Genomic DNA, 17,788 nt, shown 5'->3' with positions numbered 1-17,788 from the left:
CAGGGTTTCTCTGTGTAGCCTTGGCTGTCCTGGACTCGTTTTGTAGACCAGGCCAGCATTGAACTCACAGCGATCCACCTTTCTCTGCCTCCCAAGTGCTGGTATTACAGTCATCAGCCACCATGCCTGGCTCCAATCAATGCTTTTCATAAATGAATTATTAAGGGTCTGAAAGCCATGCAGTGGTGGTGCACGTGTTCAATCCCAGCACTTGGGAAGCAGAGGCAGGTGGACCTTTGAGTTCAAGGCTGGCCTGCTTTACAGAGTGAGTTCCAGGACAGCCAGTGCAACACAGAAACCCTGTCTTGAAAACTCTCCCTTTGTTCCTGCCCCCCCCCCATAAGGGTCTGGAGACCTGGTGCATATGGTAAATATAAACCATGTAAACATAAAGACCATAGATTAGTTTCTCAACACCTGTGTAAAAGCTGACTGCAGTAGCACACGTCTGTAACCCAGTAGTGTGTATGTGTGTGTAGTTAGGCGGATCCCTGTGTCAGTGTAAAGTGGGGAGTGATAGAGGAACACATGTGCATCCTCAAGTATGCCGTATACACATATACATGCTCAATATTATGATTTTTCTGTGACATTAAGCTTTATGTGTGTGTAGTATGTGATATATATACATGTGTGCACAAGTGCTGTCTCTCATCTCCTGTCCTGTCTCTCTGAACCTGGAAGCTAGCTGTGTTTGTTTGTTTGTTTGTTTGTTTTTTGTTTTACTAGGCTTGCACCCAATAATTGAAGTTTAAAAGGAAAACAGTATAGGTTGGGTAAAAATCCTGGCAACTGTCAGGAGGAGAATGAGAGAGAGAAGGTCTTGGCATTTAAGCCAGGCATGGAATTGAAATGGAGAGGGCTTATTAGGGAAGGAAAACATACTCCCAAAACTGGAAGTGGACAGGAGCTGAAGGGTGAGCCAGGACGCATGACCTTGAGTTCTTAGTCCTCCTGCTTCCACTTCCCAGATGTTAGAATTACAGAAGCACACCACCAAATGGGCAAGAACTTTAAGCGCTTTGAGATTTTATTTCAGGAATACATGTTATGAGCAAGTTAAAACATTAGTGTGCAAGAACCAAATTAAAAAGTAAAGTCTCAAGCACTTTCTCATGATGAGTAATTTTTAGCTAACAATGGTGACTCCCAAATGAAACTGGAAACTCTGTTAAGCGATTCCTAGAAAAAAAATGGGTCACTGTGCTGCGAGAGAAATGCTGGGCACTATTAGGAAAAGATTCAGAGCTAAGTAAAACAGTTTCCCTCTGCATAAAGCTAAGGCTTGTCTAATATGTGTTGCTATCTTGTTGTGGTTGTAAATACTTCTTAGAATTAGTGGCCAAAGAATGTGAAGACTTTAATTACAAACATTTAAATTTTATGTGTATGGGTGTTTGTTTGCCTGTATATATGTGCATCTTGTATTCTCAGTGCTCATGGGAGTCAGAAGAGGGAGTTGGGTTCCTTGGAACTGGAGTTACAGATAGTTTTGAGCTGCCATGTGGGTCCTCTGCAAGAGCTTCAAGTACTTTTAACCACTGAGCAGTCTCTGAAGCCCTTGTTGTTGTTGTTTTAAGATTTATTTATTATGTATACAGTGCTCTGCCTGCTGTACCCCTGCAGGCCAGAAGAGGGCATCAGATCACATTATAGGTGGTTGTGAGCCACCATGTGGTTGCTGGGAATTGAACTCAGGACCTCTGGAAGACCAGTCAGTGCTCTTAACCTCTGAGCCATCTCTCCAGCCCCTTGTTTGTTTGTTTTTCATTCCTCCTCATCTTGCTGACAATTGAAACTAGGACCTTGTGGGTGTTATAATACTATGCTTACCTGTATTCTGCACCTGAGAGCTTGCTTTTATTTCTTCATTCACTTAAAGACAAGGCTTCACATTCTATCTGGTCTCAAACATATTTTGTAGCCAACTTTAGTGATTCTGGTTCCACCTTTACTTCCTTAGTACTGGGATATCTGTCCACACTTGGTTTATGTGGTGCTGCAGATTGAGCCCAGGCCAGACAATCACTCTTTGAACTGGACTATATCACCAGTCCATTATTATTAATTTTTGCCATGCTGGGAACCGAATAAGCACCTGGTCTACCTCTGCATTGCATTCTTAGCTTCTCAGCGCCCCCCACCCTTCCCCCAAGACAGGGTTTCTCTGTCACCCCGGCTGTCCTGGACTCACTTTATAGACCAGGCTGGCCTGGAACTCAGAGACATCCAACTGCCTCTGCCTTCCAAGTGCTGGAATTACAGACATGCTCTGCGGAGCCATGGGATGAACCTATATGTTTGATCATCAGTTCTTAGTGTCTTTTTATATTTATTTTATATTTTATATTTAATACAGAATGCTAAATAACCAAAATGTATTACCTTTAGAGTTTGAGAAATTTAAAAATAGGTTTTAAAAACATGTGTGAGAAGAAGAGAGAATGTGTGAATGAGGACGAATGTGTGCCACAGCCCACTAGTGGAGATTAGAGAACACCTTTGAGTCAGTCCTCGCCCTAGTCAGTCCTCGCCCTGCCCTAGTCAGTCCTCGCCCTAGTCAGTCCTCGCCCTAGTCAGTCCTCGCCCTGCCCTAGTCAGTCCTCGCCCTAGTCAGTCCTCACCCTAGTCAGTCCTCACCCTAGTCAGTCCTCGCCCTAGTCAGTCAGTCCTCGCCCTAGTCAGTCCTCGCCCTAGTCAGTGCTCACCCTAGTCAGTCCTCACCCTAGTCAGTCCTCGCCCTAGTCAGTCCTCACCCTAGTCAGTCCTCGCCCTAGTCAGTCCTCGCCCTAGTCAGTGCTCACCCTAGTCAGTCCTCACCCTAGTCAGTCCTCGCCCTAGTCAGTGCTCGCCCTAGTCAGTCCTCACCCTAGTCAGTGCTCGCCCTAGTCAGTCCTCGCCCTAGTCAGTGCTCGCCCTAGTCAGTCCTCGCCCTAGTCAGTCCTCGCCCTAGTCAGTCCTCGCCCTAGTCAGTCCTCGCCCTAGTCAGTGCTCGCCCTAGTCAGTCCTCGCCCTAGTCAGTCCTCGCCCTAGTTAGTCCTCGCCCTAGTCAGTCAGTCCTCGCCCTAGTCAGTCCTCGCCCTAGTTAGTCCTCGCCCTAGTCAGTCAGTCCTCGCCCTAGTCAGTGCTCGCCCTAGTCAGTCCTCGCCCTAGTCAGTCCTCACCCTAGTCAGTCCTCGCCCTAGTCAGTCCTCGCCCTAGTCAGTCAGTCCTCGCCCTAGTCAGTCCTCGCCTTAGTCAGTGCTCGCCCTAGTCAGTCAGTCCTCGCCCTAGTCAGTCCTCGCCCTAGTCAGTCAGTCCTCGCCCTAGTCAGTGCTCGCCCTAGTCAGTGCTCGCCCTAGTCAGTGCTCGCCCTAGTCAGTGCTCGCCCTAGTCAGTGCTCGCCCTAGTCAGTGCTCGCCCTAGTCAGTCCTCGCCCTAGTCAGTCCTCGCCCTAGTCAGTCCTCGCCCTAGTCAGTCCTCACCCTAGTCAGTCCTCGCCCTAGTCAGTCAGTCCTCGCCCTAGTCAGTCAGTCCTCGCCCTAGTCAGTCAGTCCTCGCCCTAGTCAGTCCTCGCCCTAGTCAGTCCTCACCCTAGTCAGTCCTCACCCTAGTCAGTCCTCGCCCTAGTCAGTCAGTCCTCGCCCTAGTCAGTCCTCGCCCTAGTCAGTCCTCACCCTAGTCAGTCCTCACCCTAGTCAGTCCTCGCCCTAGTCAGTGCTCGCCCTAGTCAGTCCTCACCCTAGTCAGTCCTCGCCCTAGTCAGTCCTCACCCTAGTCAGTCCTCACCCTAGTCAGTCCTCGCCCTAGTCAGTGCTCGCCCTAGTCAGTCCTCACCCTAGTCAGTCCTCACCCTAGTCAGTGCTCGCCCTAGTCAGTGCTCGCCCTAGTCAGTCCTCACCCTAGTCAGTGCTCGCCCTAGTCAGTGCTCGCCCTAGTCAGTCCTCACCCTAGTCAGTCCTCGCCCTAGTCAGTGCTCGCCCTAGTCAGTCCTCACCCTAGTCAGTCCTCACCCTAGTCAGTGCTCGCCCTAGTCAGTGCTCGCCCTAGTCAGTCCTCACCCTAGTCAGTGCTCGCCCTAGTCAGTGCTCGCCCTAGTCAGTCCTCACCCTAGTCAGTCCTCGCCCTAGTCAGTGCTCGCCCTAGTCAGTCCTCGCCCTAGTCAGTCCTCGCCCTAGTCAGTCCTCGCCCTAGTCAGTCCTCGCCCTAGTCAGTCCTCGCCCTAGTCAGTGCTCGCCCTAGTCAGTCCTCGCCCTAGTCAGTCCTCGCCCTAGTCAGTCCTCGCCCTAGTCAGTCCTCGCCCTAGTCAGTGCTCGCCCTAGTCAGTCCTCGCCCTAGTCAGTCCTCGCCCTAGTCAGTCCTCGCCCTAGTCAGTCCTCGCCCTAGTCAGTCCTCGCCCTAGTCAGTCCTCGCCCTAGTCAGTCCTCGCCCTAGTCAGTCCTCGCCCTAGTCAGTCCTCGCCCTAGTCAGTCCTCGCCCTAGTCAGTCCTCGCCCTAGTCAGTCCTCGCCCTAGTCAGTCCTCGCCCTAGTCAGTGCTCGCCCTAGTTAGTCCTCGCCCTAGTCAGTCCTCGCCCTAGTCAGTCAGTCCTCGCCCTAGTCAGTCCTCACCCTAGTCAGTCCTCGCCCTAGTCAGTGCTCGCCCTAGTTAGTCCTCGCCCTAGTCAGTCCTCGCCCTAGTCAGTCCTCGCCCTAGTCAGTCCTCGCCCTAGTCAGTCCTCGCCCTAGTTAGTCCTCGCCCTAGTCAGTCCTCGCCCTAGTCAGTCAGTCCTCGCCCTAGTCAGTCCTCACCCTAGTCAGTCCTCGCCCTAGTCAGTCCTCACCCTAGTCAGTCCTCGCCCTAGTCAGTCCTCGCCCTAGTCAGTCAGTCCTCGCCCTAGTCAGTCCTCACCCTAGTCAGTCCTCACCCTAGTCAGTCCTCACCCTAGTCAGTCCTCACCCTAGTCAGTCCTCACCCTAGTCAGTCCTCGCCCTAGTCAGTGCTCGCCCTAGTCAGTCCTCACCCTAGTCAGTCCTCGCCCTAGTCAGTCCTCGCCCTAGTCAGTCCTCACCCTAGTCAGTCCTCGCCCTAGTCAGTGCTCGCCCTAGTCAGTCCTCACCCTAGTCAGTCCTCACCCTAGTCAGTCCTCACCCTAGTCAGTCCTCGCCCTAGTCAGTGCTCGCCCTAGTCAGTCCTCACCCTAGTCAGTGCTCGCCCTAGTCAGTGCTCGCCCTAGTCAGTCCTCACCCTAGTCAGTCCTCGCCCTAGTCAGTGCTCGCCCTAGTCAGTCCTCGCCCTAGTCAGTCCTCGCCCTAGTCAGTCCTCGCCCTAGTCAGTCCTCACCCTAGTCAGTCCTCGCCCTAGTCAGTGCTCGCCCTAGTCAGTCCTCGCCCTAGTCAGTCCTCGCCCTAGTCAGTCCTCGCCCTAGTCAGTCCTCGCCCTAGTCAGTGCTCGCCCTAGTTAGTCCTCGCCCTAGTCAGTCCTCGCCCTAGTCAGTCCTCGCCCTAGTCAGTCCTCGCCCTAGTCAGTCCTCACCCTAGTCAGTCCTCGCCCTAGTCAGTCCTCGCCCTAGTCAGTGCTCGCCCTAGTTAGTCCTCGCCCTAGTCAGTCCTCGCCCTAGTCAGTCCTTGCCCTAGTCAGTCCTCGCCCTAGTCAGTCCTCGCCCTAGTCAGTCCTCGCCCTAGTCAGTGCTCGCCCTAGTTAGTCCTCGCCCTAGTCAGTCCTCGCCCTAGTCAGTCAGTCCTCGCCCTAGTCAGTCCTCACCCTAGTCAGTCCTCGCCCTAGTCAGTGCTCGCCCTAGTTAGTCCTCGCCCTAGTCAGTCCTCGCCCTAGTCAGTCCTCGCCCTAGTCAGTCCTCGCCCTAGTCAGTCCTCGCCCTAGTTAGTCCTCGCCCTAGTTAGTCCTCGCCCTAGTCAGTCAGTCCTCGCCCTAGTCAGTCAGTCCTCGCCCTAGTCAGTCCTCACCCTAGTCAGTCCTCGCCCTAGTCAGTCCTCACCCTAGTCAGTCCTCGCCCTAGTCAGTCCTCGCCCTAGTCAGTCAGTCCTCGCCCTAGTCAGTCCTCACCCTAGTCAGTGCTCGCCCTAGTCAGTCCTCGCCCTAGTCAGTCCTCACCCTAGTCAGTCCTCACCTTGCCTTGTTGGGTGCAGGCTCTCGTTTCTGCTGTTGTGCTTTTTACTCCAGCCCAGCTGTCTCCTGTCCCCACTCCTGTCTGTTTCCACTTGCTACCTCTCTGTAGGAGTGATGGAATTACAAGTACATACGACTCCAGGTTTTGGTTTGAGTTTCTGGGTTGTTACCCCCCCCCCCTGTGTTTTTACTTTTTTTAATGAATTGAAATAAAATTACATCATTTTCTCCCTTCCCTTTCCTGCCTCTAGCCCCTCCCCGTTACCCTCCCTCCAACTCCTTTCCTATTTCTCCCACACTCTCAAGTGAAAGCCTCTTTTTCTTTGATTGTTATTGCTACATGTGTGTGTGTGGCATGTGTTTGTGTGTGCGCACAAATATATAAACATACAACCTGCTGAGTCTGTTTCTGTTCTTGATGTGTATATGGCTCCAAGGCTGATCACTCTGCACTGAACAACCAGTAAGGAGGCTCATCTCTGGGAGAGGCTAATTCTTTTTCCCTGCACGTCTGAAGTTCTTTGTCGAGGGGTGAGCCCTGCAAAAGTCTTCCCTTTTCACATTAATATGTCCATTGATATTGCTATTGTTCCAGCCTTGTTTATGCAGCCATTTCTAGGAGAGACTGGTTCACCGCTGACGTCCTGTTGTCTGTGAGGTTCTTTGAGCCGTAGATTACAGGAGCTGTAATGTAGGTGTATCCACTGAGTCTGTGCTCCCCAGGACCTGCCTGGTGTCCAGTGGTAGTTTCCTGTGATGCTCTCCATTTGCTGAAAAGAGAGACATCTTTGAGGGGTGGATAGCTACACTTTCCAGGAGGGGTGGCTCATGCACAAAAAGATTAATTTTTATTTTTGTTTATTTTATGTGCATGGGTGTTTTGTTTGCATGGATGTCTGCATACCATATGCCTGCCTGGTGCCTCTGGAGGTCAGAAGATAGTGTCAGATCCCCTGTAACTGGAGTTCCAGGTCCTTTACAAGAGCAGCTGTTGGCTTTAGAGCTATCTAAAACCAGGGTTTCTCTGTGTAGCCTTGGCTGTCCTGGACTCCATCTGTAGACCAGGGTGGCCTTGAACTCAACATGATCTGCCTGCCTCTGCCTCCTGAGTGCTGGGATTGAAGATGCACCACCACTGCCCAGCTGTTTGTTGTTGTTGTTGTTGTTTCTCTTAATAATTTACAAGCAGCTCTGTTGAACTAGGAGTCAGGCTGATGAACACCGACACAGAGCTTTTGCCATAACTGATGCACCTGGAGGAGAGCAAAGCCAGCCAGCTGGGTTAAAGGGCTCCTGGTAGCAGGATAATTTGACTAAGGTTTTGACATGGGCAAAGTAAGTGCAGAGTCTCTCCTGCAGAGTTAAGGTGTGATCTGGGTCTCCAGGAATTATTAGCTCCCACCAAGATGAGCATGCCAGTTTTGGAAGCCTGACGTGAAAACACCAGGACATTTCTGGTGAGGGCTCACTCTGTGTTTCAGAAAAGGTCCTTTCTTGCTATGGTTGCTTTTCAACTCCTGTTTCACACTTCATTTTGATTGATGTCCACCCCATCTCCCTGCCACTTCTACACTGTTCCTACTTCTACTCCAAGTGTTGTTTGTGCATGTGTGTTCTACACTTCCTACCTTCCTCTTTTATAACCTCTCTTCCCTTCCCATGCTTCCTTTTTTACTGTTATGGCCTCTATCCACCTTCACCCGTGTAAATTCACTTACATAAAAATTAGAGAGCCAGGCATGATGGTACATGCCTTTAATTCCAGCGTTTCAGAGGTACAGGTAGGTAGATTTGTCAGTTTGAAGCCAGCTTGGACTACATAGTGAGCGAAATAAATACATAAAATGTATGTAAAAGCTAGGACTAGGTGAGGTGGCGCACTCCTTTAATCCCAGCGCTCAGGAGGCAGAGGCAAGTGGATGTCTGTGAGTTCAAGGCCAGCTTGGTCTACAGAGCAAGTCCAGGACAGCCAAGGCTGCACAGAGAAACCCTGTATTGAAAAACCAAAATAAGTAAGTAAGTAAGTAAGTAAATAAATAAATAAATAAATGCTAGGATCTGTATATGAGGCATTTGTCTTTCTGAACCTTGCCACACTATAGTACAGTATTGTAATATTGACATTGTAATGCTAGTTAAAGTTTCCCCAGTTTTACTTACATTCATGTTAGTGTCCTTAATGTGTATATTTCTTGGTTTAGCTTTTATTATTGGAGGGGAGGGGGCTCATGCATATGGCAGTCAGAGGGCTACTTGTAAAAGGTTTTCCTCCCACTCCACTGTGTGGGTCCCAGGTGTGTGGCACTTCAGGTTGTCAGGCCTGGCAACAAGTACCTTCACCTGCTGAGCCATCTTTCAGATTTATTATTCTGTTAAGACAGTGGCGTCTCATGTAGTCCATGTTGGCTTCAGGTTCTCACTCTGTAGCCAAAAGTGGCCTTGAACAACTCTTACCTTTACCTCCTAAATACTAGTATTATAAGTGGCTACCACCATGCTTGACTGGTTTTATGCCATTTTATCATGTGGAAGATAGTAGCTTACCCAATACTACAGCATAAGGGTTCCTCATTGTGTCCTTTTATAGCCATATTCACCTTTCTTCTGCTGCCTCATTTTACATCCCCACAAAAAGTTTTTTTGTGTGTATTCTGTGTTTTATTTTGTTTTGTTCAACACTGGAGATTGAACCCTGTGAGATTGCATTTCTCCCATTTGTCTTGCTCCCCTTCCAAGCCTGGCATGGACAGGCTCCCTAAGGGGAAAAATAGGGGAGCTTTATTTGCTGTAGAAGAATAAAAAATCTAAAGGGAAAGTAGGATCTCACAGGCCGTTAATGACCATAGGATACCAACTTTGGGAGCTCACAAGCTCTGTGTTCTGGTAGGCTCCTCGCACTGCCAAGAGTGTCAGCACATTACAGCACAAAAGTCCCTTGGGTCTCAGAATGCCAGACAGGAGCAGCCCCTTGCAGAGCCACTGACAAGACGGGATGTTTGGTTTTGAGACCTGGCCTCTCTACATAGTCCTGGCTGTCTTGGAACTTGCTTTGTAGACCAAGCTTGCCTCAAGCTCACATACTATGATTAAAGGCCTTTGCCACCATGCCCAACTTAAAGACTTACTTTTTAGTTATGTATTTAGTTATGGATATGTACAGATGCATGTTATGGATGAGTGCAGATGCCTGCAGAGGCCAGAAGGGGTCAGCTCTCTGATCTCTTGAAGCTAAAGTTACAGGAGGCTGTGAGCTGCTTGAGGTGGGTTCTCTGAAAGAGCAGTGTGTGCTCTTAGTCATTGAGCCATCTCTCCAGCCCCTAAATACATTTCACTGTAGTCTTTTAAGAGTGCCTAGGGATGGTTGGGAGACTGTTCATTTTATTAAAATTGTTAGGTTGGTGTTGTGGCCCAGGTTGTAATCCTAGCACTTGGGAGGTGAAGGAAGGGGGTCAGATGTTCATAGTATTCTTCAGCCAGTAGTGAATTTGATATCAGCCTGGCCTATGTATGATTCTGCCTTATAGAACTAAATTAAAAATAAGTTTCTATTTATTAACTTTTCTTTTACTTTTTCCTTGTTTGTTTTTTGAGACAGGATTTCTCTGTGTAGCCTTGGCTATCCTGGACTTGCTTTGGAGACCAGGCTGGCCTTGAACTCACAGCGATCCACCTGCTAAGTACGGGGACTGAAGGTGTGCACTGAGAGAGATCCACTTGCCGCTGCTGGGATTCAAGGCGTGCGCCATCACCTGGCTTTGTTTCCTGATAGTCTTAAAAGTCAAATAACGAAACTAGGATTGTTGTTCACTTAGTGGCAGAGCATACGTGAGGGCCTGGGTTCGATCTTCAGTGGGAGGTTGTGGAGTGGTTTTTGTGTGTTAAAGTGCTGCTTTTCCCCCCAAGACAGGGTTTCTCTGTGTAGCCTTGGCTGTCTTGTGATTACAGGCATGCGCAACCATGCCCGGCTTAGAAAATCTGGTTTTGGACTAGCTCTGTTTTGGAAGCAATTGTGCATAAATGAAGCTGAAGGTTAACAAAATACTGAAGAACAATTCAACATTTTGACAAACATGGAACTGCTTTGCTTTGTAATTTTTCCCTAACTGGTTGTTGTTGGTTTTGTTTGTTTTGTGACAGCCTTGCCATGTATCCCAGGTGTTTCTCTGACTTGTGCTACCTGAGTAGATTATGTGCGTGTGTTATGTATGCACTGCTCCCCCTTCCCAGGTGCTAGAGCTGGAATTCAGGTCTTGTCTATGTTCCCCTGTACATCCATTAATAATAACAATAGTAGTTTTCCCTTTGAGGAAAATAAACCTTAAAAGGCTATGTAGCCCTTTAATTACAACAGGAGCAGAGTGGCAGAGTCTTTTGTCATTGTTACTTCAGATAACCTTTGCCTTCTGCTTTTTGGAATACTTATAGGTCTTGATAAGTGTTTCCTGTATGGGTCAGGTTCACCAAGTGAATCTCTGTAGTTGGTACTGAATTTTGTACAGGTTTAATATACTGTTTATCTTATGTGAGATATGTATACTGGTATAGAACAGCATTGACCAACAACCAAGGATCTATACCTGCGCTCTGTTAGATAGCGTTGTCCTGGTGGAAAAGCCATTTGCTTGTGTGAAATCAAACAGGCCAAGCCTTACAATCTTTGTCTGAGAGTAGCAGCTTATAAGGGCCATAAAACTGTTCGTGAGCTTCAGCTTAGAAAGACTTGGAGACGGTGGTGCTGTAATTTTACTCTGTGTTCTTATGTGACACATGGTCAGATGAGCCCAGTTGATTGGATCTGTATTTTCAAATTGGTACAGTCGCCTATCTTTTTTTTATTTTTAATCTAATCCCATTGGTGGTGTACGGCAGAGAACCGTCTTACTTGAGGAGATGACACAGTTCTTTTGTTACAGTAATTAATGTAATAAATTAATGTAATGTAAGGAAGAGACCCAAGGGAAGCTGATTGTTTTTCTCACAGAGCCCTGGGTGGAAATTCAGTTGATTAGTGAGTTCTTCTGAAGTGTTGCAGGTGGCACGGGGGATGCCTTACTCCTCTGTCTGAGTAAGCGCAGGATGGTTTACACGTATTATACTCACCAGACGCTACCCACGCCATGCGAATTGAAGGCAGCATCTGGAATTCAGGGAAGATGGTATAATGTGACACCCTTCTCAGCAACTTCATTGTATCCCATTGATTTATTTTCATTTTTTAATACACATACCCATACTGAACTTCATACAACTTATATGTGAAGGCTTGTGAGGTCAGGTCAGCAGTCAGGTCGGGTTGGAAAAGCTTTCTGAGAGAGTCCAAATGTGTTAAAACCATGAGCTTCTTCCACTGACCCTTGGAGATTCATGTTTTGAGGTGCTGGGAATTGAACCTAGAGCCCTATGCATAATAGTTAAGCATGGGGCAGATTTTGAAACAAAATCTGGTCTTTCTGTTAGTCATTGTAGTGCAACGTTTTCTGAGCCATATCTGAAGGCAGGAATAGTGTGCCTGGGGGAGGGGGATGTGTTTGTTTGACACAGGGTTTCTCTGACAACCTTGGGTGTCCTGGACCCGCTTTGTAGACCAGGCTAGCCTTGAACTCACAGAGATCTGCCTGCCTCTGCCTCCTAAATGCCCGGATTACAGGCCTGCAACACCATGCCCAGCTGTGGGGGATTATTTTATTAACATATATTAAATATACAGTAGATTTCATTACAGTATGGGGGGGGGAAGAAAGGGTTTATTTCAGCTTCCAGCTTCCAGTCCTCCAACCAGGGAATCTCCAAAATCTCTGATTAATATCAACACCACAATATAAAACATTCCACAGCATTTAAAATGCAAACACCTTAGAAGTTCTGTCTCTTAAAATATCCAAAGACTCCAAAACTCTGAAGTCTCTCTAAAGTTCCAAAGTCTCTAACTGTGGGTTCCCATTAAACGATATAAGTTAAACACTTTCCTATTCCAAGAGCATTACAGTATTTTATATGTGTATAATGCATTTTTACTGTATTTACAGCCCCTTGCCCATTGCCCCGCCCCACTGTTGCTGATCCCCTTCCTGTTTTCCCTTTCACTTTGATGTGTTTTTATCCTTTTTTGAGAACCAAGGAATATCAGGGTTTCTTAAAGGAGCTTGGGTTAGGGGTTATTTATGGAGGAATAGACAACTGACTAGTGGCTATACCACTGAAGAAAATGTCTGTCTCCAGCTCCTGATGGTGATCTTAAACTTCTGGTCTTCCTACCCTTACCTTCCAAGTGATGATTACAGCAGTGTGCTACTACACCCAGTTTATGGGGTGCTAGGGATTGAACCATGGGGTTGCTAGTCAAGCATTCCTGAGGCCTGTACATTATCCATTAGTTTACTGAGACTTAAGGGCAAGCCCTGTAATAACTGAGTTACACCCCCAGCTGGGTAGGAATCCTTCAAAAAGACGCCCTAGATCAGCCTAGGATCAGTGAGGGAGAAGAGGTGACTGCCATTTCCCTTCACGAGACTCAAATGCTATCAGTACAATTGCAATTTTGTTTATTATTATTATTATTATTAATTATTATTATTATATTTGTTTTTTTGAGACAGGGTCTCTCTGTAGCCTTGGCTGCCTTGGACTCGCTTGCTTTGTAGACCAGGCTGGCTTCAAGCTCACAGCGATCTGCCTGCCTCTGCTTCCCGAGTGCTGGGATTAAAGGTGTGTACCTCTATACCCAGCTTTACAATCTGCAATTTTGTTTAAAATTTTTCTTTTTAATTTTTCTTCTTTACTCTTCTAAATGCTGTAGATGGTCTGTAGGTAGGTGAGGCAGCACATTCTTACACTTTCAGTATACAGGAGGCAGGAGAATCTTGAGTTCAAGGCCAGCCTGGCTACCTAGTGAGACCCTGTGTTTAAAAGGAAACAAAATAAAGAAGGTGGGAGGATAGTGGCAATTGCCTTTCATTCCCAGCACTGGGGAGGCAGAGGTAAAACCTGGTCTATATTTCAGGCCAGCTAGGGCTACATAGTAAGACACTGCTTACAGAATAAATAAATGATTAAATATAAAGGAGAGGGGGGAGGGAATGGACTAGTTAGTTGCCCTATGAAGTATAACCATTAAATAGCCCAACATTTTGATCATTGATAGTTTTGAGTTATCTCACTTTTTTAGTTTCATGCTCTTAGAACATGGTGGAATTTTCCTCCATTCTATATAAGAAAAATTAATATTTAGTGATGAAGCTTGCTTAATGTTGGTAGAATTTTCATTTCTGAAATAATATTTTTCTTTAAACATACATTTCCTTTTTTACAAAATGTATGTGTGTATGCCACGTGTGTGGGAGGGCCTACACAGACCAGAAGACGGTTTTGAGTCTCCTGGAGCTAGTATTACAGGTGCTTATGAGTTGCCCAGTGTGAATGCAATGAATTGAACTCAGGATCCTCTGGTAGAGCAGTGTGTATTCTTATACTGCGCCATATTTCTAGCCCCTGAAATCACATCTCCTCAGTCTAAGTTCAATTTTCAATTTCTCTTTCTTTCTTTCTTTCTTTCTTTCTTTCTTTCTTTCTTTCTTTCAACTATGTTAACCAGAAGTGAATATAATGCATGCCTTTATTCTTTTTGGTTCTTGGTTTTTTTGTTTTGTTTGTTTTTTGTTTTTTTGAGACAGGGTTTCTCTGTGTAGTCTTGGCTGTCCTAGACTCACTTTGTAGACCAGGCTGGCCTCTAACACAGTGATCGCCTGCCTCTGCCTCCCTGAGTGCTGGGATGAATATTCTCATCTCTTAGGAGGCAGAAGCAGGAGGATATCTGAGTTCAAGGCTAGCCTCATCTACCGAGCGAGTTCCCACACACAGTTTTATTTTTGGACAATAGCTAGCCAAGTGGCCCTGACTGCTATATGCATGTCACATGTGTTTTATAAGCAGACTGTGTACACATAAATACAATTGTCTCTCATCCAGGCCAAAGCCTATAAGAAAATTCACCTAAAGCCGTAAAAAGAGGAGAGGATTGCTCTGCATGCTTTATTTTCTGCCTAGCCTGGATTGTCTGTGGGTGGTTAACAAGGAAAGAACCTCTGACTGAAGCCCTTAGGGTGCCATAGAGCTCTGTCTGGCTAGGACGAGAAGTCTTGTCCTTACGCGTCTATGGAAGCATGACTCAGGAATAGGTTTGCCTTCTCCACAAGGGCAGTAAACTATTTTTCCAGTCCTATCCTTCTAGAAAAAAGGTCTGACTTATTCCTGTAGTATAGGACTAGTATGACCATGACAAATATCCTCAAAACAGGCAGATGATAACCTAGTAAGTAAGTGGTTTATGAATTTATCACTGGGCTGGTAGGCCCAGAGCTATATTTGGGTTCCAAATAAGAAACTGGGGTCTTCACTTTAGTTATGAGGTGGCTGCTTTGGGTGAGACTAAAGATTGAAGAGTGATTGTCCAAACCTTCTTGGTCTGTTAGCCACAGCCTTGCAGAGAGGAATTTCTTGCTGATGTGTGCAGAAATCATACTGACAAGTCATGGTGGACAAGTGATATCAGAGTCTGTTGAGTGGCAATCCTAAATAGAAAAATGGAATACAATGAAGCCAGAAGGGAGGAAGGTGAGGAAAATAGTCACAGACGTTCTTGAACACTGCTAAGTGCTCTTAGACCTCTCTGTAAGGGGTTGGTTGTCCTGATTCTGCCCTTTCTTCTGTGTGGAAGCAAGAGGTCACTGCTTTTCATTTCCAGCCAGCTTGATAGTTATCCTACCTCCTGAGGTTAAACATCTCTGCAGTGACCTGTCAGAGCTGATGATTAGCTGTGTAAAGCCAGGGATGCTGTAGGGAACAGATGGGAAATGGTTTGGCTGCTGTGGCCAAGGCTAATTAAAGAATCTTTGGCAATTTTACAGTGTACATTTTGAAACGTACCACCAAAGTTACTATGAAGCCTGCTGAGTGTTGAAAGCTGGGTTTCTGAAAAGTCACCTGGTAGAAATAATGTAATGCTTATGCAATTCTTTATGTCAAAAATAGGAGAAGAGCTGTCTAAAAGAACATCAGGACTATTAGAAACCATTCCTTGGGATATATCTTTTTTATGTTCTAGACATTTAGAAATTCTAAATAGTTTTCTAGGAAATAACTTCTTCAATAGGTAAAGATAATTTTTAATATTTATATTGAATTTTTCTTCAGATTATACAATAACATTTGTATTTACAAGAATTATTTACATTTATGGAACTGGATTATTGTTCTATGTAATGTTTGACAAGATATGTATGTTTTAAATAATTTAAAACAGGGCTGTAGAGAAGGCTCATTGGTTAAGAGTACTTGCTTCACAAGCCGTGGTGGCCTATGCCTCGAATCCAAACACCCAGGAGGGAGAGGCAGGCCAATCTTTGTGAGTTCCAGGACAGCCAGAGCTGTACACACCACACAGGCGTGCACGCACAGGCGTGAGCACTTGCTGCTCTTATTTCCAACACCCACATGGTGGCTCACAACCATCCATAACTTAAGTTTAGGGAATCTAATACCCTCTTTTGGACTCTGTGGGGACTGCATTCAGGTGGCACACATATATACGTGCAGGCATTTTCCTTTATTATTTCTGTTTTATTGTTCATTCCCTTCACATTTTGAAAAAAATTTTCCATGCTCTTAATGCATAGATTTATATTTGTGCTTTTTTGATTGCTCTGGTTTTAATTGATACTGAGTTTTGTTTATTTGCAACTTCCTCTCTTCATGTGTATTTGATGAGCAACTAGGCAAGCACTCCACCACTCTCCCCTAGCGGTATGTCCTTTTGTCCTTTTAACTCAATTATGTCGTTCTTATTAAAGCCTCTCTGTGCTTCTCTATGCTTTTCTTCCTTATTGTCATACTTTATCCTGCTCATATACAAGTCAGCCAGTATAATGAGGAAAGAACTAGCAAGTCTCAGTAATTTTATGTTTGAGCTTTCCTTTTCTCGCCTCCAGTCTCTTTATTACCATCCTAGTTTCTAGAGAAAAAGTCTCTTGAATGTAAGGAAGGTTATGGTGGTTTTCCAAGGGTAAAACGACATGAGGTCATTCAGTGGCTAAATTACACACCGGTGATAATACAGCGCCAGAGACGGTGAGAAACCCTTTAATTAATGTAGAGTAGATGTTAAACCTAACCACAGTTAAAGAGATTGCAGAGGCCATACATTATGACATGGGGAAGAACTCTACTCTAGTACTCCTCTGTGTCGGGGATTCAATTTAAGTGTTCTTTCTCAGAAATGCCCTTGGTCCCCTGCAAGAGAACTAACTGCTTTCAGTTCCACGTTCTCCTGCCTTGTTGGCTGTGATTTGTTGTTACATTACCAAGATTCGTTCAGTGCCTGGCACATCCTAGGGAATACATCTTAAGAACATCAGGTGAATGAACAAATACCTGCTATACTACTGTTAGACGGCAAGTCTTGTTGAGTATTAATAATTCCAGACAGTTCACTAAAAATGTCTGTAGAATTCTCAGGTCACTTTCAAAATCTTCATCTCTCTGACTCTTGGAGGATTATGTTTCCCTTACCTTTAATGGGGTAATTTTTCTTCTCTAAGTTGTTAAATCTTGTCCCCCGACCTTACTTTAGCTTCCTAGAGGGAACAAGATTTATGTAGTCTTGATATTTGCTAATAAGTCAGCAGTGATTGATTGCTGTTGACGATAAACTTTCTACGAAAGTAATGGGTGTGCATCTCAAATCTAAAGCTGAACTGCAGATTAAGGTGCACACCTCTCACTTAAATCTCAGGCACTTACATGTATTCACGTGGTACAGTACTGCTCTTCCAGAATGCTTTTATTTTCTCCCTCAGCACTCTAGTTTGTAGACACTATTATGACAGAATAGATGGAAAGTCACAGCTTGCCTTGTCCTATAATGAGTCATTTACTACTTGTTAAATAATCACTTCTAGGATGCTCTGTGAACAGCACTGGCTTGCTCTTTATACACACTTGTGTTACAAAAGTTTGTTTGTTTGTTCCCTAAACAGATTTAGAAAGATATTGCACAGAAGAATAAGCAACAACAAAACTTGGCTTTATCATAAAATAATACCTGGATGGAACACATTGGCTGCTGGGTTTTCTGGTGATGTTTTCCTCTCTGTCTCCCATTGCAGAAGACAGTGGAGAAACATAAATTATACTTTAAATCTTACCATAACAAAGTAGAGAGTCATTCTACATTTGGGGAATGAGCTTTCAGAAGAATCAAGGAAAATATTTTTCTTTCTAAATATCTAGTGGGAAAGGATGTACTGAACCCTGTTCTGTGTACCTGGTTTACAGTCTGGAGTTTGAGAAGGACTTTGTCACGCCTCTGGGCTCAAGTGAGAGGTTGAGTCGCCCTTGAGAATTGTTTCCTCTGGTTGCAGTCACACACTGAGCTTGCATTCTCCCCAGTTCTGCTTCCTGTTTACTTTCCCTTAACCATAATAAAGCTTTTTTCTTCTGTACTAGAATGACAAGGAAGCTGTATACTGTTTTTAGTAGGGATTGGCCCTGATGGTAGAGAGCTGTTGAGGCTTTTGCTAGATCATGTTCTGAGTCACTGATAATTCAAGCAGCTAGCAGAAAGGGTGTGAGCAGAGCTGTTGCAGCTTCAGGCTGTGATGCGCTGGGGCCTGTACTGATTTAGACAGGATGGCTAGCTGCCAGTGGTAGCA

At 45.8% G+C, this 17,788-nt stretch overlaps 1 protein-coding gene across 2 annotated transcripts in view; it reads left to right on the top strand.

The window, feature by feature from the left end:
* The window catches only part of ZNF609 (zinc finger protein 609), a 140,702-nt gene that overhangs the window by 17,362 nt on the left and 105,552 nt on the right, over positions 1–17,788 (top strand). The gene's annotated exons all lie outside the window — the stretch shown is intronic.

This window comes from Acomys minous (genome assembly GCF_964271855.1).
Source record: "Acomys minous genome assembly, chromosome: 5".
In the NCBI taxonomy this organism is placed as follows: Eukaryota; Metazoa; Chordata; class Mammalia; order Rodentia; family Muridae; genus Acomys; species Acomys minous.
The sequence above is the reverse complement of the archived record's forward strand: the minus strand, read 5'-3'. Positions and strand labels throughout refer to the sequence as shown.